The sequence below is a fragment of the Phasianus colchicus genome, chromosome Z (assembly GCF_987193195.1).
Source record: "Phasianus colchicus chromosome Z, bPhaCol1.hap1.1, whole genome shotgun sequence".
Lineage (NCBI taxonomy): Eukaryota > Metazoa > Chordata > Aves > Galliformes > Phasianidae > Phasianus > Phasianus colchicus.
This window is the reverse complement of record NC_143476.1, coordinates 39,211,270-39,234,767: the sequence shown is the minus strand read 5'-3', so window position 1 is coordinate 39,234,767 and position 23,498 is coordinate 39,211,270. Positions and strand designations below refer to the sequence as shown.

Below are 23,498 nucleotides of genomic sequence, written 5' to 3'. Positions count from 1 at the left end.
ACACATTTTTACTTTTTAATGTGTTGGATCTCCCTGTTCTTAGCAGCTTAAAAGCTTGTTTCATTATTAATTTTAAGAAATGAATCTGATTGAGGTCATAAGGAAATACTGTGACATGGCTGTCACATAAAATTATATTTTGAAAGTTAGAGAATAATTGTTTAAACATCATTTAAAAATGCATTGAAAATCATGTTTTTCAGTTTCATTTTTCAATCAGGAGTAGCTGCAGTTGACTGTGCAAAGATAGTCTAATTTCAAATATTTAATGGGACTTTTAAGTTATTGACATACATTTTGTGCAATCTTAATACATGTTTATAAACCTTTAGATCAATTGTTTAGGTCCCATTGATGACTCATCAAATTAGTAGACCAGCATGACTTTTAACGTGTCCATGCTAATGGAGTAGTTGTTACCTTTCATATTAGTTAACAATAACAACTGCAATTTGATTAAAAAATCATATGAATTACATCATAATAAGCAAATCAATTTTGTCCTCATGGATGTGGGTCTGTGAAACCTGACAGTACAGCAAATACTAACATTTTGCCTGTAAGTGTTCAAAAACATAAAATAAATGAGGCATGGCTATTGATTGTCTTTGGCTTACATTATCTGCACAGGAACTATTAAGAAGGCTTTTCTATCTTCCTTTCATGCCTCATTTTCTCATTCTATCTAATGAAGAGCTTCACTTAGCTATAATGTGCTACTGTCTTGAAAGTACATTTTTATGGCACTAAAACGCTATAGCTGTACATTATGGGCTTTTTACTGCAGTGTTTATTGCTATGTTGTATTGTATAGAATAATAAAATTTTGTACCACAGGAGTTATTTGTTTAATTAATTTTTACCTTTAAAAGTTATTTTGTCCACTCTAAGGGCAGCTTGGAAACCTGACTTCAAAACGCAGGTGGTCAGCAGTAGCTCTGGACTTAGAACAGTCCGTAATGCACAGTTGTGAAAGGCTACATTCTTCTTCTTTTGTAGGTGTTACAAAAATTTCGCTGCATAGCTTAGTGAACTACAAGAGAAAATGTTCCTTCTGCAGTAACAATACTTGATTTCGCTTCTACTTTCTTGAAAGCTGCTAAAACTGAAAATCTTGTGGCAAATCATAGTAGAAAACATGAAGTAAGTTCGTAGAAAAATCAAACTGACAATGAATTTTTAAAATTAATTAAAGTGTTTATTATGATCTAAAATACTTGGTCAAAATGTGCATGGTATGAAATGGTTTTGCATTCTAACTCTTGGAAGTGATGGCAGTTACCCTTCAGAGACTATTTTGAGGTAATCTGCACATTAAGGACTATTTCTGAAGGATCTGTAATTTTTTAGTGTTCCCTAAGTACCTATGTAAAGTGTCCTTCAGCGCTGAATTCTGAAATTTTATACTTATAACTGGTAGGTTTTTGCTAGAATTTGTAGGATTTAAGGACTCACTCTTTTAATCCAGCAGTGGGCCTTCATCCAACAGAAAATTCTATGATGTAATCAGAAATGAGTGAGGAGAGGTATTCAGAATTATAAATGAAGTCTCCTTCCTCTGTTTTTTTTTCCTCTTCAGAATACAGATTTGTTGTTGGGTATTGTATCAGCATAATTTCTGTGTTAAGATGGAATAAAAAGCCTATCAGTAGTGTTTGGTTGCACCCAGCAGATCTTGAAATCAGACATGAACCTTGGGGTTTTTTCTTGTGGACATTATAAAAACCCTATCTCTACACATTTCTAAGAGGATGAGAAACAAATCTTCAGTATATCTGATTTTTATCTGGAGCAATGTGATCTGGCTTGCATTAGGCTGGTTTCCTAAGAATGCAGATTTTAGGCTGCTGACATAAATCAAGGTCTCAGAAATTTGAGCTCGCTACTTATCCAGGGCACTTAATTGAGCAAGTTTCAAGTGCAGGCAATTCACAAAACAATGACCATGAGTCATTTATTCAGTAACAGCAACACAGAAACAGAGTTTTATCATGCATAAACTTCCCATATTAAAGCAATATGGTGTCGGTACACATCGGTTTTCCTGTATTTTCTTTCTTGTATTTCTTTGTTTTACTTGTGAGGCCATGGACTTCTTTGGTAGTGGTTTCTTTAATACTGTAGAAACCAATGCTGAATTTTCCTGGATCCTCCTACTATATGTACATATGCATGACAGTCACATTTTTGGAGAAGAAATTGAAAGATCTACTTGTTGCCACTGTAGAGCTTTAAAACTCTGTCCTTATAATGAATAAGCTTTATGCATGTTGAAGCATAATACAATCATGAACTTCAATTCCAGTCTCACAGGTTCTGTTGTAGGTGAAGTTGTATTTGTTTCTCTGGTAGATTTTTATTACTAAGAAATGTGAAATAGTTGTATGAAAGGCTCTAGGATCCTGAAACTTCATCATAGCTAGGTCATCCCTGACAGATTTGTGTCCAAGTTGCTAAATTAATTCAAGATAGAAGTCCTTTATGTCCCCAGTGTTATCTGCACTTATCTACCTGAATAGTTTCTGCAAGTTATATTAGCATTTCCTGTCTGACTTGCAGTGGAGTTTGAAAACTGTTAATCGTTATCGTCTGAGTGTCAAGTTATGTTGTATGCAGTTGTCTCACTTGCTCAACAAACCAGTGTACTTATCATAGCCTTTTTCTGTAGATCACATTTTATATATCTTTCACTAATGTTTTTTCTTTCTTGAATTCTCCCTACTTTGTGCATATTTTTCTTGTATTTTTGTTACATTTCTCAAATACTGTCAATATACAATGACAGCTGTGTAAAAAAAATTACAAATTTAAAGTACAAAATTTATAATAATATTTGAAGTACAATTTAAATTTAGAAAACCATACTGATGTGTTTGTAGCTGTTTATTAGAGGAAATTCAGGTATGTGAAGAAAGATAGAGCTGGAAATGAAATCTTGCAAAAAATGGCACTATAAGAAAGACTGTAGACTGTATCTTTCAGTTGGAGAATCCATGCTGACCTTCTCTGATGATTTTCTTGTTATTCATGTGCCTGAAGATTGTTTTCAGGTTTAGATATTCCATCATGCAATGACACTCACCAGCTTGTATTTGGTTGGGTCCTTCTTGTCGCTCTTCTTGAAGACAGAAGTGGCATTTGTTTTCCCAACCTTTGGCAGCTCATTAAATTTCCATGACTCATTAGAGAGTATCAAAAGTGACCTTGTTTTAATATTAGCCACCTCCCTCAGCACTCAGAAGTGCATCCCGTCAGGGCCCTTGGATCAATCCATGTAAAATACTTCCGAATCTAGACTACTACTCTATCTGAAACCATTTTTAGCTTTTTTCAGTTAAATACTTCCTTAAATTTATGCACAACTACTACACTGACTGCAGCAACTGCTAAAAGCTGAGCATCTCTGAACATCACTATTGCTAAAGCAGTTGAAAGCCTGAGACATCTCTGGGAAATAACTTCTGCAAAAATGCTCTGGTATATCTTAGAGTTGTCACTAATATGGGAAATATGAGAAGCAAACATGAAAAATACAGATGGTAAATGCATGATAAGCTTATTTTGCTCAGTGAACGATATTGCAATATGAATTGTGAATGAGAAGAAACTTTTCTGTCTTATCTGTCTTTTTCCTTTGAATAAAAGAGACTCTAGTCATGACTATTTTCAGTAAGCACCCAACACTTCTCTGCATTGGAGACAGAGGCAGCATTTGTGCTTTCCCATTGCATACTCCTAAATAAAGATGCAAGAGCTGTCTCTCAGGATATAAAATGCAGCGATGGGCCATGACATGAAGATTGAAACTGGATGGCCTTTAACGTGTTTTCCAACACAAGCCTTTCTGTGATTCTGTGATTCTATAATCATTCTGTAATTCTACGCTGAAGTTGGGAAAGGGCAGAAATAAGTCCTAATGTTGTGTTCTGTGAAATTTATGGAGACAATGTGTAAGATACAAGTGCAGTTTCTCCTCTAACAGTTATCAGAATAGAAAGTGCAGTTTTGCTGTAATTGCTTGAAGTTGTGGCATTGATAAGAATTCTTCCTGCATGTTTTTGTGATTTTTTTTTTTCCACCAGTCTCCCCAACCTACTGCCAGTAATAGTAAAAGCTTATAGTTGAGACATTCCAGGTCAGACTCGATGGGGCTCTGAGCACCCTGATCGAGCTGTAGATGTCCTAGCTCATTGCAGGGGAGCTGGACTAGATGACCTTTAAAGATTTTTTCCAACTCAAACGGTTCTGTGATTCTCTGATCTAATATCTGTTTCACTGAGTGCTTAAGCTCCATACTATAGCATATGTTATTAGACCCCTTACTTAATGCAAGACTTCAGTTGCACAGATTCAGGCTGCATATCTGTAGTTTCCACATCAGTGTCTCACCAAGCTCCTGCTGCAATTTCTCAGGTTATTCATTTATTTACTTACACTGGAACTCATTTAGTTTTACTCAGAAGTTATTTCCAAAGTGCTTGTAGTACACAAAAAAAGCACTTATCAACAGTGCATTGCCACGCAGATGTGAGTTTCAAAAAGTATCCTTATGATGTAAGAGTATTATCTACAAAAGGTTTATAAGGATTTCAAGGAGAAACAATTTTAATCCAAAATTTTTTTAAAATACATCTAGCTGTCTAAAAATCCAGTATATGTCACTTTCCAACACTATTATTGAAAGCTCTATTTTTCAGAGTGCCTTCAGTGCTTTTGTTTCAGAAATTTCAGAAATCCTTACATCTGAAGTATTAATCCTATGGACAATGTTCTTGAAGCTGATTTCTAACAATATCATTGCCACATCAAACAGGAATTGACTTTTTAGAATAAGAAATCTCAGATATGGAGCCACACTGCTTCTAAGTTGTGAAGGAATGAAAATACATTTCATGGTAATAAGTAAAAGCCTGTTTTATTACTGATAGGGTATCTTGCTTGTTTGACTGTTTTCAAACTGGAGGTTGTAACTTTAAATTGTGTTCAAAAAGATCATGGCTTATTATACCTAGCAACTACAAGTCATCAGATTCTTCTGTTAGAATTTCAGTGGGTGCCTACATGCAGTCAGTTTAAGAAAATAGTTAATTTCCAAGCTCAGTACCCTTAGAATTCATCTGATATCTTGATTAAGTCACAACTTGGTTCTGCATTTCAGTCAGGTAGAGTCATTCTTCCATCTTATCTGAAATAGATATGTATGCCTGGCATCCTGTCAAAAAGCATACCACTATATTTAATGTAATCAAAATGATAAATATATATATATATATTGTTAGGTGGAACTGTGCTCCATTTAATACATATATATTGAAAAATCAATTAAGACACATATTTTCAGCTGTTGGTAAGACTCCAGGGATGTCAGGCAGCAGATATATGCAGATCTGTTAACTGGATAATAGCTTAATAGTAGATCTAGTGGTGATAGCTCCCATTTCTGCAGGTACCAGCCTATTTTCTCTGTGGCACACAATTAAAATCAAGCCTCAGCATTCTTTGATTACCCTGAGAAACTAAGTTTCTCTATAAATAGTCCCTTTGAAATGAATAGGTGCTGTTTAGTAAGTAAAATTAGAGATTGGCCGTAAGCATTCCTGGGTGTGATAGTATGATAGTATGCATCTGTATCACAGCATGAAAATTGAAGTGTTCCACATTTCAATTCTGTTTTGTTTGTTTGTTTGTTGTTTTTTTTTGTTTGTTTGTTTTTAATTTGAGTGCTTATCATGTCCTCAACTCTCTTGTTGTGTTTCTGATTTGTAAGATACTGCTGAATTTTCAGCTGAAGTGATAGAAGTGATAGGATTAGAGGGAATGGCTTCAAGCTGCGCCAGGGGAGATTCAGGCTGGACATTAGGGAATACTACTTCTCTGAAAGAGTGGTCAAGCATTGCAGTGGGCTGCCCAGTGAGATGGTGGAGTCACCGATCCTGGAGGTGTTCAAGGAACGTTTGGATTTTGTTTTGAGGGACATGGTTTAGTGAGAACTATTGTTAATAGCTGGATGGTTGGATTGGATGATCTTGTAGGTCTTTTCCAACCTTGGTGATTCTGTGTTTCTGTGAAAAGGCACTTAAATTTCTTAACAAAAATGTGATTTTCACCATGAGAATTTCTTTATTTGCTAAAATTCAGCAGTAGTTCTGTTTTCACAATGGTAAGAGAAAGTGAGGGTATATGTGTAAAGTGAGCAATGCCTTAGTAAACCTCCTAATTTCGAGAACGTACAGCTTAAACTGAATGTTGAGCTAAGCTGGATGTCACCAGTACATTTAATATATGTTATTTTTGATAGTCATGTGTGTAGTCAAACGAATATGGTGTTTGTGTTCAGTCCTTGCTCATAAGCCACTGTTCTATTCATTAACAAATCTTGTCTGCACATTTTTATGTAAGAAACTGAAGATAGTATCAATTGCAACAGTGGATCTGTGTATCTAATAGTATCAATTGCAACTGTGGATCTATTTGTTGTCCATGATAAAAATAAAGGTTAGTGTAGTGGCGATTTACACTCTCATTCACTTAAGGTACCAAAAACTCTGTTCAGATCATGAATAAAGTCTGAGCTATACTGATGCACATCTTCTGTCTGGAATGACCGAGTGCAGATATTTTTTAAAGTAACTGCCGACTATACAACCCTGTCTCTTGATTCCACTGCTTTTTCCAACTCTGAGTGCCTTTCTACTTTTATTTAATTACCTTCTGATCATAGCATGGCTCTGCTCTAAATCTGCTTAATTCCAGTCATATATTAGCAGAAGACCTGGATCCTTCGCTATTTGGAAGGCATGTGGTAAATCTATTTAGGAATAAATGAACATTAATTGGCCTCAGACACATGTAAGCTGGAAATTAGATATCTAATAAGAGCAAAACATAGTTCTGGAGCACAGTTTCCATCAGTCCAATTTGTCTGGAGACATCTAAATTAATATTTAGATAGACAACAGTGTAACATGATTGACCAGACATGAAAACCAAAGGAGATCCTTCCCAGTATCAAGTCTGTTAGTCCTCTAGGAAAATACAAGGCCAGATAGTTTTTATTTTTAAATAGGTGTTTACTGTGAGTGAGCTGAGTTGGACATTTGTGATACCTGTTCTTTTGAAGGAGTAGATTTTGAGAATATGTCTCAAATTTTTGTGAAAGTGATTATATAAAGTAAAATTGATATAAACAAATAATATAGTAGAATGGGTATTGACTAAAAGTTACGAAATTACTGAAATAGTAATTTGCTAAACCACTCATCACTGTAAAATAGCAGAAGAATCCCAAATAAATCATAATTAGCACTAGAATATAGGCTCTATAGCACATATAATCATGAACAATACAGAAAAAGAAGATGTCCTTTCACATTCTAAGTTTGATTGTACAAATAACATAAGCAAGGTTACAGTTAGTAATGTAAAATATGTGTTATGTAAAATATGCTAAGAGGCAAAACCTCTATCCTACTGTGTGAGCAGTCTCTCACATTAGCTCTGACTGCTAGCATTCAGAACTTCTCCACATTCTCCATTTCATTTTTTTCAGTGGCTTCTCCTACAGTTTGACTACCTCCATTATGTGGCTTCACTTTACATGGCAATAATAGAACATCTAGGCAACTTTTTTAAGGCACCTTCTTTGAGTAAGAATATGCCCTTGTGAAAATGCCACCAATCTTCAGTATGGGTGTACTGATCAGGAGGAAGGAAAGACTCTGTTTTTGTGTTCATGATACATATATAACTGAAATCATTATATGTGAGTTATACTAACTGATCTACACCTTCCTGTGTATTGTTGCTATGCTGTGCTGGCAAGATATATGAGGACTGCAGCAAAAGTAATGCCTCCTGTTTTGTTAGGCTGGCACATAACATCAGAAGCAGATGTATGTGGTATAGTAGTAAGGGTTGAATCTTTCCACCAATATTCCATTATGTTTTGTTGCTGTGTGACAGATGGCAGCAGAGGGGCAGTGTGACAGAAAGACGTCTGACATGGAGGTTTGCATGAAGCAAAAATTACACACAAAGTTGTGTAATTGAATTCCTCCATGCAAAAAACAGTGGTTCCCTTTGCTTGCTGAACGTTTATGGAGACCAACCAGTGGAGTACAGTGAGACAGTAGGTGGTGCATTTCAACAGTGTTGACAGTGACATGGAAGACAAGTCAAATTCTTGATGGCCATGCTTAGCTGTCGCACTATGGCAGACTATGACCAAATACTCACGCAGGAACAGGATCATGTCTTTACCTGTGAAAAGATGTGGTGTGACCACTATAGGTGAGAGTCAAAACGGGAACCCATGGAGTGGAAACATGTGAATTCTCCATTGAAGAAAATGTTCAAGACACATCCCTCAGTGAGTAAAGTGATGTGCACTGTCTTTTGGGATAGGAAAAGAGAGTTTCCTCTGGATTTCCTGGAACCTGGACAAACTATCAACTCTAACCTCTACATTATGATGCTGACTGAGCTGAAGGCCTGATCTTCCAGAGTCAGAGAAGAAGACAACCTCTCTCTCACAACACAATAATGCCAGGCCCCATACCAGCTTGTAGGCTGTGGAGCACGTTTCCAGTCTGGTCTGGACTGTCCTACCACACCCATTGTATACTTTAGTTTTATAGGATTTAGCACCTTCTGACTTTCATCTGTTGGGCCAATAGAAGATGGACTGCATGGGCAACATTTTTCTAGCAATGTCACTGTCATAGCAGCTGTGAAACAGTGGGTCACCTCCTCTGGTGTAAATTTTTATGAGCATGGCCTGCAGGCTCTTTCATGGCTGGTGCAAAAGCATAGCTAATGGTGCTGATTAAGTTAAAAAATAATGTTTTGTAGCTGAGAATTTGCTCTATCAAATAGTGTTATTGTGCTCCTTCAGTCCGTTGTAATTTCCATGGAAATAAATAGTAGGCATTAGAGTGACTGACCTAGATGCATTTTTTTTAAATGCATTTTTGTAGACACATATCTCTGCTTAAATCATAGACCAGTGGCAGGGAATGCAGAAGGACACAGTGTTCTACTGTTTTGACTAACTGTCCTCAGTGAAGAGCTATAACTCATTATCTTTGTTTCTTCTTTCTTCCCAGTGAAACAATAATTTATAACTGAGCCTACTCCAATGCCACCAAATGTGGAATGAAGCCTGAAGTCTGTTTATTTCATGTGCCTGTTTTTCAGAATGAAAGAATGCTAACTAAGCATTTGAATAGTACTTTTCAGTCCAAAGTTATGTTTTGCTTCTATGCTTTTGCTGCTGTTTCTCCTATTTTATTACACTCTTATTGTGTATCAGTCCCAGTTTCAGTCCCTCAAAATTACTCCAACTTCTTTTAGGATAAACAAAGTTATGCTGTAGCAGTAGGTTATGTTTACAAATGCCAGTCTGAGAATAATTTTTAATTATACAATTATAACTTAAATAACAGGAAATGGAGATTGGAAGGAAGAGTTCAAATGAGGAAACAGCTAGGCAAATGTATTGAATACTATGTTAGGTCAATCAAGTTCAAAGTTTATTTTAGTAGTAGCACTATACAAGTAGTCCAGGGATGCAAATGGTTACTGCTTGAGACATGTAAATATGTAAGGAAGAAATATCAATACTGACTGCCTCATCCTGAAATCCTTAAAAACAAGTACAAATGCATCCAGTTTCCATCAATTTTGATTTTTACTCCAGGACTGTGAAATTTGTTTTTCTCCCCTCTTCCAAATTTTTAAAATAGAATTACATAATGAATAAGTAAACAAGATAGTTCTATTAGCTAAAAATCCCTGATGACTTTCAGGACTAAAGTACATTCAGATCATAAATTTGTAAATAAGTCCATAATAGTTTACATATGCTGTGAAATAGAAAATAGCCATATGTTAAAAAGCAATTTCATTTCCTGTCAAAAAATGCGATTTCATTTTTTTACACTTACTGAGATTTATGCTAAATCTAGAAAAACTAGAATAGCTCAGAAAATTGGTTGCATATGTCATAAGACAGTGTTTCCATTGAGAAATTTGGACATGTTTTGACTTAATCCTGAGTTTACAAAGGAAGTCTGAAATGTCTTGAAGCATCCAAGTCCCAGGTGGTTCTCAGTAATTAGTACAAACAAGCGAACAAAAAAGTGACATAGCATAAAAAGATGTCTTTCTTCCTCTGTTGTTTTCTTTCAGCTTCTCACATAGATGAGTTATACTGCCTTAAACTCAATGTCAACTACCACTCTCTCACTGACAATTCAGACCAGAGGTATTCTTTCATTTATCCCCATTGAACCTTTTTCTTTCTATGCAAATACAGTCCTTACCTTTGAGATATTTGTGTTAAAAGGCAAACCTTTGAAAGGGTGTTAGTGCAGTTAGCACAGAATTAAGGTGATGTAATTATACATATTAAGTTAGTAGTTGTAAGTTTGCCAATAAATTTGCTAGGATATTAGGAAAAAATAAGTCATTATGAGTTCATCCAACCCATCTGCTGAGAGCTAAAATAAATAAGACACTGTCCACTGCACCTAGAAATGCTAGTCAATCTCTTGCATCAGTATATATGTGTATATGTATGTGCTGAACTTCATTGTTCCTGAATTTTCTGCCAGGGTAATTTGAAGTAATACATTGCTTCCTATTTTAGGTGTGTAAGTAATTAGTATTTCCCTTCTGGGGTCACCATGACTGCCTCTTGGTCTTTGTTATAGCTGAATTTAGCCTATGTTCCTCGGCTTTCCTCAGTGGTTCTCCAAAATATTTCACAAGTCAGGTGGATGTTCTTATAGCCCTTCCCAATAATATGCTGTGTGTATATAATGCAGGTTAATATTAGAGTACTCCTAAGTATTACACGTCATGCAATATAATTCATCATAATACATTACCAGGAACATTAGTTAAAACAGTGCACTCTGAAAATAAAACAGAACAGTGGGAGTATTGAATAGTATCTCTTATTTATTCCAGTAATAGAATGTTCTCAAAGGCTAGTCATGAAACACAGAAATTATTCTCTTAGTTTTGATGCATTCTAAGTAGGTATTATTAAAAATAGATTCTTTTATGACATCAAATTATCCATTGACCTAGTAAATATCAGTCATTATAACAAGGATGAAATAGCTACTTTTCTGGCTTTAAAAATAGTTTGGCAGGAAAAGCTGTTCTGTTGTATAAATATGGACTGGGGCAAAATTTAACTGAGTCATTGTATCTAGATATAGAAGCAATAATATCTAAAAGTGGATGGATTTCCAAAGTATATTGTGTCATAAATAATGAGATTCTAAGTGATGCCTCTTTCATCTTTCATGTTTGAATTTGCTTATGAATTTATGAATTACTTATAAATAGTAAGGTAAGAGCTTAAGACATGTGGCATATATATTGCCTTATGACAGCTAATTCCTGAAGAGAAATTCAAAGAAAATAGGTACAGGGTTGGCTTGCCCTTACTGATTTGTGTTACATTGTGTTACCTAAAGTTACTTAAATGCTAGCTCTCAACTTAGGTTCTTTAACAAAATATATGATGGTAACATGTTTTTCAGTATTCAGTTCAACCAATCCCTGAGCAAAATGATGTGAATTCAACTGCTGACCCTGGTCTAGGGATCTCTGCAGGTTCTTACCAGCCAGTTATTTTGTGACTGCATTATAATTCACAGGAAATTTTCAAAAACTCTGATACCATTGGTCCTGTTCTGATTGTCACTCACAACCCTTTGGCTTTAAAAAGCTGTTGGACAACTGAATATAAGGAGCAGAGAGTCCTGTGGTAGAAGCAGTTGTCTAGTCTGAAGGCTTAAGGACAGAAAGTCAGGAACTAGTATTAGGATTATTTACAGAAAAAAAACTTCATATTCTTAAGCCTCTCATTAATTTTTTTTTTTTTCAGGAAATCTGAAATTTGGGAGTAAACAGGTAAGAGCACACTTGGAGAAATGCTTATGCTAATTTTATTCACTTTACTTCACATTCTTAGGGTTTATACTCTTAGTTTGTATGATTTGCATAGTGCAATTTAAGCTCTTCCCCAGATAATACAAACTGGCAGAAATAGCAAATAGACTTTGGAAAATAACTGAGACATTCAAGAATCCATGTATTCTTACAATCCATATCAGTTCATGTCAGGGTTTACCTCCTGCTGCCTATGACTGCTAGAGTTCTAAAGCTTCCATTATGATTTACTGAATTCCATAAGTAAAGGAAAACTAAGGAGATATATTATGTAACAGATTACACTGCTTGTCTTTCTGATTGTTTAGTGGCAGTTTGTGATTTGCTGTGTTCTCAATCTTGAATGCAAATACAATGAAAAGAGAACATGAGCTATTATATTAGCATATTGAAAGATTTCTGACTCTGTTAATCAAGTTGTTTTATCAAAAGACTTGAATGCCATTGTTTTGTTTTGTATTGGTGGGCTTTTTAAGTTGTTGAGATTTTTTTTAATTGATTTTTATTTTTATTTTTACCAGGTTGATATGAAGATAATAGTCTGGAGCAGAGAAGTAGTGGAAGATACCCACCAAAAGAGTGAGCAATGAGCTGTTTCAACTTGGTAAGTTTTTGCTAATTTTTGTGTTAATTCTTTTCTGTTTTCTGGTAATTCTTGTGACAGGTTTTCTATCAGTGGTCTCATTTATATTTGCTGTAACATGTCAGCTGGTATTGATTTTTATTCTTGATGTCTGTGTTAAACTTATAATCTTTGGATTCTGTCTTAACAAAGCACGAGTACTCGATATCTCATGATCCATTTGAGATGCAGTGTTTTCACATACCAAGCATTTCCAGTCCTCAGCTGATGCAACTACCACAGAAAATGGTTTTCTAATCCTTCAAATATGTTCACAATACTCCCAAATTTTGCCCACTCATGTCAAGACTAGATGTTGAAATGTTGGAAATTTTATAAGCTGAAAAACTGGCTTTTAAAATCTTATTGTCTTTTTTATTTTAATTGCTAAAGTTTTTTAATCAAAAAAGCACACTTCTGAATTTTAACAATATTGCTGTAGAAGTTAGAAATATATTTTTAAAGCATTTACTTATCCTACTCTTATTTAGAAGAATGTTTGTTTCCAGTGAGTTGCAATTTTATGATAGAGCAGTCAGTGATTATTTTTTTCCCCTAGATGAAAAACAGTGCAATTTTAGCAGAGGGATCTCCTTGGGGAGGAAAAGTAGTTAGAAGCATTTATGTGTAATAGTCTCTAAGACCCCCTCATGGAATAGAACTAGTCCTGGTACTGTTTATAAGCTAGCACATTAGTGAAATGCACAACCTTTGAATAATAAAGTGCAGTACTGGGAAGTTGGGAGGTAATTTTAGAAATTCAAGAAGAATCCAGATGAGCTGCAGCATTTAATGTACAAGATTTCAAGTTTATAACTTGAAAATATGAAAAACTGGTATTGGAACTTGGCAAAGAGTGGGGTATTCCTTACAGCCTAGGAGTGGATTTACAAAGATATCAGACTCACCAGCAAGAAATATGTAAGAGTTGTAGTTTTCCATCCAAAAGTGTTCTCATCTCCATTTAGGTACATTTGTATATAGACTCATGTATATATCTGTATACAGAGATTCTATTAATAAATTGATGATCTAGACCCTTTGTTTAAAAGAAAATGCAGTAGATTTTGGAGTTTGACTGTTGTATCAGCAGTGACAGTTCATCAGTTGTGCTTCACCATTACACTGACTTTGAAAATGTATCAGATAATAGTAAAGAAATAAGAAACTTCTTCAAAAATAAGTTCATTTATTGCCTGTGATGACTGGTGGGAGATAGAGAATAGGAATGTTAATGATAGAGAAACACAAGGAATATGGCTTTATCCTTCAGGGTTGAGATTTCTTTTCATACAAAGCGAACATAATTGAACTGTTAGATCAATCCAAGCTAAATATTAAGTCTACTTATGCTGACTCAAATCACATCCTGTCCTGTCTTCTCTTCTTGAAGCCTTTGAAATCTTTTCTGTATGGATCACTAAAATTTCAGTTGCACTGCATGCAGGTGGTTTTGTTTCCTTCCTTTAGATTTGTGATGAAGATGCTAATTCTGGGAACTGAATAATAGGAGATAGTAGTACTCTTTGACTGTACTCCTTGAGATGAAGTAGGCATATATTTGTGCTTTAATACAAAGAGGTTTGGTGAGCAATGCATTAGGCAGAGTCCTGCAAGCAGCCTGCAGAGCTGTGCTGTGAGCAGACTCACACGCACTTCCTCAGCACCACTCCTGTGCGTCAGCACAGGGCACTTCAGCCCACAGTTGGGTGATCCCAGAATGCTCACACTGCACCTTACATGCAAGACAGAACCCTGCCATTATCTTATTGGCAAGGGAAACCTCTTTTCCTAACACAGAGTCTTTCTGTCTCTGGGTCCATGCTTCCATCCAGCTTACTCTCTTTGCAGCCAGCACTGCTTGCCCTCCATGCCTTCAGCACAAATGGCCATTGCTGAGCTGCTGCACTTTGAGTTTACTCCTTAATCTATTATGGACTACAGCAAAAGTAGTTTTAGGTTGGTTGCATTTCCCTGATTTTTGTTTTGTAAGCTTACACTTGCTCAAAAGGATTTTCTTGCCTTAAGATCAGCACTTTTTAGTCATGTTTCAAGCATCATAAAAGTCAGGTATTTTCACCATGTCTGAATTGCCAGTTTTCCTCTAAGCTTTTCACACTCAGGGAAGAAAAGTACATTGTCTCTTTGAAGAAACAGGAAATTGTGGTGATTCTTTTAATCAAAAGAAATGATTTTGCAAGGGTCATATTTAACTGCATCACTTTTTTTTTTTTTTTTTTTTTTTAGGGTATTTGTATTCCAGAATCATTTAGAAGACAAAATATTTTCATCTTGTATCATTTTAATCTTCTGAAAACTGTCTCATATGCAATTATTAGCAGTCCTGATCTAGCTGGCATTCTCCAAAGTGCTTCTTAGATTCCAAAATGTCTTTTGGGACCCCTATCACAGTGGCTTTGACGCATAGCCTTATGATTTCACAGAATGGCTTCACATGGTTACATCCCACATGCCAGGGTTTTTTGTGTCTCTTCTGTTGAATTTTTTTTTCTCTCAAATGTCATAGAATCATTGTCATAGAATCATAGAATGGCCTGGGTTGAAAAGGACCACAATGATCATCTAGATTCAATCCCCCTGTTATGTGCACAGTCGCCAACCACCAGACCAGGCTGCCCAGAGCCACATCCAGCCTGGCCTTGAATGCATCCAGGGACAGGCATCCACAACCTCCTTGGGCAACCTGTTCCAGTGTCTCACCACCCTCTGTGTGAAAAACTTCAGTGATGCATTGTTTCTTAGATAACCCACTTATAGTGTTCTCAACTTCACTTGTGATACCATAGGAGTAACCTCTTATGGCCAGTGTTCAGGACAAACAATTTGAATGTTCTGTCAAAAGCTAGCATATCTGCATTTATCCCTTCAAGACACGTCACATCATTCCTACATGTTGCACTTGTGTCAATGCTGTATTTCAAAAGTAAGTCTTTTATTTTTAAAATATTTTCTTTAAGCAACTTAGACTCTTTCAGATGTGAGCAGCAAAGTGGAAATATATATCCTTGGAAGTTCATAACAGAAGTAGAAAATAAAAAATAACTGAGCAGTGCCACCTTGAAATGCAAACAATGATTCTTACACGCTTGACTTTGTTTCCTGTTGATTGTTGTAGGTATAACCACATGTTTTGTGAGTTGTTCCCTCTCTGTTCACTAAAATTCATTCTCTTAGATGTTGTTTGCTTTTGTGTTTACTGTGTTGAGTTCATGTCAACCTTAGGGCATCGTTTCTGAGTTGAGCACAATTGCATATGGATGCCATTCAGATGAGTATATTGAATTAAGTGCCCTCTCTTCCATTCCTTATCGGATTATACAATCTGGCTGAGCATGAAGCAGGTCATTTAGGTCATTCATACTATTTCTTATGCCTTTATTTCTTATGTCTTATGCCATGAAGCATTGGATCTCTTACTGCTACAATTCCACCACACTTTGATTCATAAAAAACAGAATATAAGGTATGAGAGCCAACTTTGGAATGGGAAATGTAGTTGTTGTACCATCTGACAGACATGGTGCCACTGATCTAAGTCCAGCAAGTTATGCCTTTTAGCTCTTCAGCATGGTCAAGACCACAATGAAGTATGTCAGAGATTTTTGAAGGACTGGAGCACCTGGCATACGAGAGAACCAGAGAAAGAGAAAGCACTGCTCTCTGAAACTACCTGATGGGAAAATAGAGACAAGACAGAGCTGGTCTTCTGTTAGATAGCACAGTAGAAGGGCAAGAGTTGACTGGTACAGTTTGTTTTGAGGGAAATTCCTGCTAGCTATGAGGAGATTGTTTGCTTAATTGTTTGTTTGTTGACTGTGAGGTCACTCAGATATTGAAAAAGTTTGTGCAGAGGTACTGTGAGATTTCCATCCTTGATGATATTCTAGGTTAAACAGGGCACAGTTCTCAGCAGCTTGATCTCATTAGATCTGTTTTGAGAAGCTGGTTGGACTAGATAAGTTCCAAAGATCCAGGTTTTACTAACCACTGCAAGCTATTTGTTATGAAAATGTTGCATAAACTGACATGAAATGTGCCATCTTTTTCTATTTTCTGTTATACTCATTAGAATACTAACATCTTGGAGATTCTGAACAATGTGCAGATAAGGGATATATAAATAAATATACTTCTGGTAAACATTTAAGAAATTTATACAGGCAAACATTTCCTTTAGACAGCTGCACATGTTAATTAGTGAGAATAAACTACAAAATCCTGGTTACCACCATGTGGTAGTTGGATCCAATTGAGTAAAGGTTTTGAAAATAATAAGCTTTTCTACTTTCTCTTGTGGAAAGTAGGATGACCAGTTGCTGCTTTAACATGGATGACAGAGAAGAGGCACATTGTGATTGTAGCACAGTTGGCATTTTATATCATTTACAAGGCTAGATAACCATTTCTAAAAGATCTTATTTATATGTGAACATAGCATGACGTACCCTAACCACTTTACACCTGGTATATCTGATATATTCTCTGTATCTGGAAGTCCTTTGGGAATGATGGTACAGGGTTGAATAATATCATTTCCATTTTCTAGAGCAGTGGTCTACAAACTTCTTTGATCATCCTCTCCTATCAGTTATTCCTTTTTGTTTGGTTGGTTTTTAGCATATACCCTCCCCAGTACATGTGTATTTATTTAGAAATTATATACATGTATTACTGAATTGATAATATTTTCTTCCTGCATTCAGTGGATTGTCTTGCTCATGGTGCACTGTGAAGGCACTCCAGAGAGCACTGTTTTAGAGAAGGCTAGAAAATACTATCAGAGTAGACAAGTCATATTTACCACTGTTTGAGTGAACTATGTATGTGAGTAATTGAGAATCCTATGTAATTTTGGAACTTCCAGGATACTTCAGGAAGTTACTGCTTTTAGTTGGAGATTGCATCTTCTAAACACATCTGCTGCAATGAACTATCCCATCAGTTTTAATTTTGTAGGGGGCAAAAGTACTGGATTAGTTCAATTAGTGTATTGTATTATAAACTAGGCGTGCATACAAAGGATATTTATTGTTGCAAATCATTGGGGATGAGGATGCTTGTAGTTTGGCAGTAAGATGAAAAAGGGAAAAACAACACTCACTTCTTCAATTTTGTGCTGTTATTTTTAGATGTCCTCTTACTCGGTTGGCAGTCCAGGTGAATCTGCTCAGATAGTTTTTTCTATAATGTCAGGATTGTCTAAAACTGAGAAAGCTGGAGCACTGTAATAATAAATCTGTCATCTGTATTTATTACTGTGGTCATGTATGGTCTCTTTCCACTGACCTAGTTATTGTGGGTGTTCTTAATATAGGTATAAGTGATATCATTCCACTAAATAAGAAACAGATGTTTCATTGGCCCTTCAAAAGTAGCAAACACAAGCCCTTATATGTTTTCATTTTATTAAAAAATAATTGGGAAAATTGAATTCTAAAAACTACTGAGCGGAAAGAAACAGAAGTTTTAATAGCTGTCATTGGTTAAGAGCTTTGTCTTCACTTTGGAACAGAGGAAGAAAACTGTGGGGAAAAAATGGGAAACATGAAAGAGAGAGAAGAGCTTTCATCCTCACTACCAGAAACAGACTCAGGAAACTCCTGAGGCTAAGTGAAACTGGAATGAAGGTGTCAGCAATCAACCTACAAATTGTATGAAATCATGGATCAGCTAAGAAAAAAATATTTGCTGAAATATATCCATTCTGGTCATTTCTTATTTTTTTTTTCAGAACTGTTTTCAGATTCTTCATCAAAAAAGGAAGCTTTAATTACGAGGTTGAAACTTTTGTTCTTAAGACAGGCTACTGTTTAAAGTTCATTAGCAAAGTAATGGCAAATCAATATTAAGTAAGAAATTCATGTAGAGGTACCCAAAACAAGCGTGGTAGCATCAGGAACTTATGTGTGATCCCAAGTAATCTGCAAAAATGCTTTTTCAGTACTGGCTTTTCATATGCTAGGGAAAAGAGGAGAGGCTTCTAAGGCTGTTTCAAGATGCAGACAGTAAGGAGGCAGCCCACAATGTTGTACTTTTTCACAGTGGATATGTGTGTATTCTAAAACCGATAAAGCAAAAAAGTGAAGTGCAGGCAGATTTACCTCCACTGGAAACTCTGTTAGAGAAGCTGGTAGCTTTCAGATATTGCAAACAGAACCTGGAGCAGGCTTTAGGGTAAAGGTAGACACCCTTATTTACTTTGTAATGTGCAGTTAATTTGCTGCCCTTGCTGATGGAATTGATCCTGTATTGAAGTTTTTGTAACCCGCTACAAGAATAAAGCAAAAGAAGTAAGGTGACACAAGTGAAATTCTGTCCTAAGTGTATTTGACCAACTAAACAACCAATTGTATGCATTGTGAAATGTTATTTTCCTTTTTCTCAGCACAGTACTGTAGTTTAACTACAGTACAATGTTAATAATAGGCCTCAAAACATTGATTGTGTAAGGTGATTACTGGCCACACACTCCTGATAATTGATCAGTGATCTAAGAAGTAGATTTTTCCACTTAAAGCAAAATATTTGAAATATTCACTTCCAGTTCCATTGTGAATATGGAACAGAAAATGTTGAAGAAGTTATAGCAGTAACTTGAAAATAAAGAAACAGTTCTGTAAAATTGCTTTTTTTTTTTTTTTTTTTTTGACAAAACATGAATCCAAGTAGAGAACATAGCTTTCTTATACAGTATATGGAAAATGCTGCACATATTTTTCTTTTAGAATAGTAGGCTAACATCATAATACAATACCCAGCCCTCCACCAAATCAAATCAAAACACCAGGAACATTTGAAGTTCATAATGTGGACAATTCTGATATTAAAAATAATGCACTTAAAGCTGAGATAATAGTAAAAAAAAAAAAAAAAAAAAAAACAGTGAGAAATAAAGAGGAAGAATAACTAAATAGATAAAATACAATAAAATAAAAAACTTAGTTTTTGTAAAGGCTAAAGAATTAAGGGATTCATACCTGGGAGATTATCAATGGACTGTAAGCAGTCCACATGTTCTTAGGTATTAAGATTTTACACAGTGTATGTGTTAAAATGAGAGTTGCTGATTAGCTACTTAAAATCTTTGATTTTGGATGCAAATATTTGAAAATCTATTTGTATACGCTGGCCAGAATCCTTTTGCATGTCTGAAGTTTAGCTGAAAATACAACTCCAAATTTTTACAACTCCCTCTCATTTCTGTTTTCAGTCAGGTTCTTAATATCATTGTTTCCAAAGGCAGTTCGCAGTCACTTTAAAAGTTACCAGTATAATTATTTTAGTTTACAGTTATACTTGTTTGTTGTTTTACTTAAAGGAAAACAAGGATGACCTAATGGATGTAATTTCTTTTTCATTTGCAAGAGCAGAAAAACAGAGTGCTTAATGTCAGAGGTACAAGGATCAAAGCAAAAAATTCATCTCTGGTATAGCTTTCCAGAAGTCAAACAAATTGCATCAGAGATAAATCTGGCCAATTACTATTTCAAGGAAACATGGGGTAATTTGATTAAAGAGCTATCCAGCACCCCAAAAGTGATTAATTACTGCAAAAGTACTGATCTTAAAAGCATTGCTTCCAATAGGTCATGGAATATGTAGAAAGTATTACTAATGACCTCTTAAGCTTTTACTTTTAGCTACTTCAAAATACCATCTAATTTCTCTCACTTATCTTTTCTGTTCCTGCCTGTATGAATAAGTGGCGATTCTTTTTTCTGACCTTGATCTTCTGTTGGCATTCATGAAACATCTATCAGATAATACGGAATTCATTTTTACTTGTAACAGTGATTTATAGTCATTAGTTTTTTGCTGTCAGTGTGTTCTTAAGCTTGTTAATTGGAATGAGAAAAAAAAAAAAAAAAAGATGATCTGGGAAAACTGTATCAGTAAACACTATAATTAAGTAGAATGTTTTATTTGTTTTTGTAGTGTAGATAGCTACTCTCAGTTTCATAACTATTTTTTTCATCTGTACTATAATATTAAGCATTCACAGAAGAAATGACAGCATTTCATCTTAAAATATATCTGTGGTCTTTTTCCCAACATACAAAGAAGTTATATGGCATTACTCCAGCAAGCAGTACTGTCAAGGCTTCTTCTTGTCTGTTTATTCAACACTTCTGTACTGTCAAAATAGAAGTTATAAAGCTAGCTGTCTTCCCGCAGGTACAGACACTGTTTCATAAATATCATTTGCATAGGGAAAGATCCTTTCATAGAAAGTGCTGTGCTGAGATATGTTTTTAATTATTCTTTGGCTTTTTTGTCTCATTCTAATTTATAAGGTTCTGTTAGTATAAAAGTTTTTCCCAGGATCAAGTAATGCCAGGGTTGGTTTGTGTATTTTGTCACTGTGTCCAGGCTTCCTGTGTTGGAAGCCTTCTTCTGTTGGGATGAAGAGTAAATGTGACTCAACAAGTAAAGGTTATCCATACTATTGTCTGCTGAAAAGAGCAGATAAGTCTACTTGACTATTACTGCAATAATTATATGAAGGTATGTCTTCAAAATCTGTTTCATGTTTATTCAAGGCTAGAATCTGATAGTAAACTTCATGTTCAAGATTTTTTTTATTCCCAGATCAGTAATCTGAATGGTGTAAAGTATAAATGCATTCCTCTTCATGTTTTAATTGTTTTTTTTTTTTTCATTATAGCAGGTACAAAACCCATCTATTAGCACATTATGCCTACATACAGCTAGTGTAAGTTATCCCTTTAAATATCTTCTGAGAAGCTAAGGCAATATAGGTGAGCAGCTCTCCCATCCTATCCTTTTAATGTACATCTCTAGGATTTATTCAGTCATATTTTCATGTTTTAGAAGTAGATTTGAAGAATGCCTTGATTTCTCAAATTCTTCATTATTCCTGTTTTATTTGTATCAGTTTTCTCTAGCTCTGAGTCATCTCTTTGGCAGAGAAAGTTTTATAAGTTCATTGAGGGACAGATTGCTCTCTAATTGGTTAACTTGGTAAACAGATAAAAAGGTGTTTTTAAAAAGCTCTGCAAACAGTGGGTGTGGGTGGGTGGAGAAGCCATGGAAGATAGGGAGAGTTCAAGAACTCAGAAAGTGGAGCAGTTCAGGAGCTCACAAAGTAGAAAAGGAGGAGGAAGTAGAACAGAGTAAAGCTGAAACAAGTGTAAAATCTAGACTGGTAAAAATGATACAAAGGTAGTGAGTAAGGAAGAGGGGAAAATCTTAAGTTAGATGGCCTGATATGCCTTCAGTATCTGGTTAGTCCTGCATATTCACATCTACAACTGTGTTAGCGATCTTATCATATCTTAAATCAACTTCAATGTAGCAGCATTTTATTCTCTGATTAAAAAATAGGTCCAAAACCACATTGTCCACCACCCATCTTCTGCTGAAGTTATAACAAAGAAGACACATCAGCATTGCCTTCCCCTGATGTCATAAATGTATTGCCTTTCCACCAATAAATATCGTCAGTTTTGGAACACCATGAAGATGTTTTGTTACTAGATGCATCCTGTCTCGCTCCAATTTATAGAAGGGAGAGGAGGTTCTTTTTAATATACATAAACCCAGCATGAGATTAAGAAACAATGGTTCAAATGTTGGTCCGACCAGTTTATTACAAATCTTAATCAGGAAGATGGGGAAGGGGAGGACGGACACTATTATGAATTAGGGTAACGGGGAAGGGAAGGAGGGATAGAAAATATAGGAAAGAAGAAGCAGGGAGACCTTATAGGAAGCAAGAGGAAGATAGTCACCACCATGGATCCAGCATAGTTCATAGTTCAGTCATTGATCTTCAGTAGTGGTGGGTCATTGGGCATTGTTGTTCTGTTGACGACGGTGACCACAGTGATGATGGCCCCTTTTCAGTGGTAGTACCAACTTATAAATAAGTCCAAAGTGGTCAAGTCAGCTGTCTTTGGAGTGAAAGCTCAAATCTAAAGTGGTTGAGTCAGCTCTCCTTGGAATGGCAGCTTCTGGCTCTGGGATCTCAGCAGAAACTCCTTTGTTCCCATCTTCCTTGCCAGCAGATAGGTGGGAGCAGGATGCCCCCCCACATCCCGTTTTTCACAGGACACAATGGTATCATTCCCCAATTTTCCCATACCAAGCTGGAGCTGTTCAGTCACAGGGCAGATCTTCTGCCAGTAAACACTCCTGAGCACTCTCTTCCAAAAGCAGGCAGCTCTGGAGGAAGGGGGCTTTCAGATGTCCACAAAGTGATGTTGACTGTCACACGGTAGCACCCATCACCTGCCTCCTCAGTAAATCAATCAGAGCCTTTTCACAGGAAATACCTCAGGAAGCAAGCTTTGAGCCAAAAAAACAAAGAAGGATTCTCACACATCCAGTATTAATTCTTGGCTTTGTTGTTCTACTGGTGCTGTTTTGAAGGGAGATTTTGTGGTGATGACATGATAGGACAGTGAGGTAGGTCTCCTGAGATTTTCATCAGACTCTGGAGAAGTTATTAAGAGAAGGTAATCCCAAACATTAACAGCCCAGAAATGCAGAGGTAACAATCGTTATGCTAAAAGCCCACTGAGAATTGCAGTTCATGCAGTGTTCTTTATCTCTTTCACCATCCTTTTATATTCTTTTATAGGGAACAGAGGCTGCTAAATTTTCAGAGCCTTTTATGTTGATCTCTTCCTCCAAAAGGCCTTAATTAAAGCTCTACAGAAGCAGCTGTGATTCAGGTAAACTTTTATTCTACTTTTAAGAATTTCTCCATATTTTGCAAGGTTTGATTTAAACCATGTAACTATGTTCACATGCTTCAGTATTTAGTTGAATTGCGTGCAGACTTCATCTGGTTTGGAGAAGTTTTAACCATTTAATTATATTCAGATATATATTCAGATGATATTCAATGATGCCTAAAGAGCAG

At 35.8% G+C, this 23,498-nt stretch overlaps 1 long non-coding RNA gene across 2 annotated transcripts in view; it reads left to right on the top strand.

The window, feature by feature from the left end:
- LOC149912897 (uncharacterized) overlaps positions 1-23,293 on the top strand; it is a 35,293-nt gene extending 12,000 nt beyond the window's left edge. Inside the window, exons 2-4 of one of the 2 annotated variants that reach the window (XR_016461824.1) lie at positions 11,903-11,928; positions 12,489-12,571; positions 23,214-23,293. This is a non-coding gene — a long non-coding RNA (uncharacterized LOC149912897). Of the gene's footprint in view, positions 1-11,902; positions 11,929-12,488; positions 12,572-21,275; positions 21,324-23,213 lie in introns of those variants that run through there. The other variant, XR_016461823.1, reaches the window with a different exon arrangement.
- Positions 23,294-23,498: the final 205 nt, after the last annotated feature.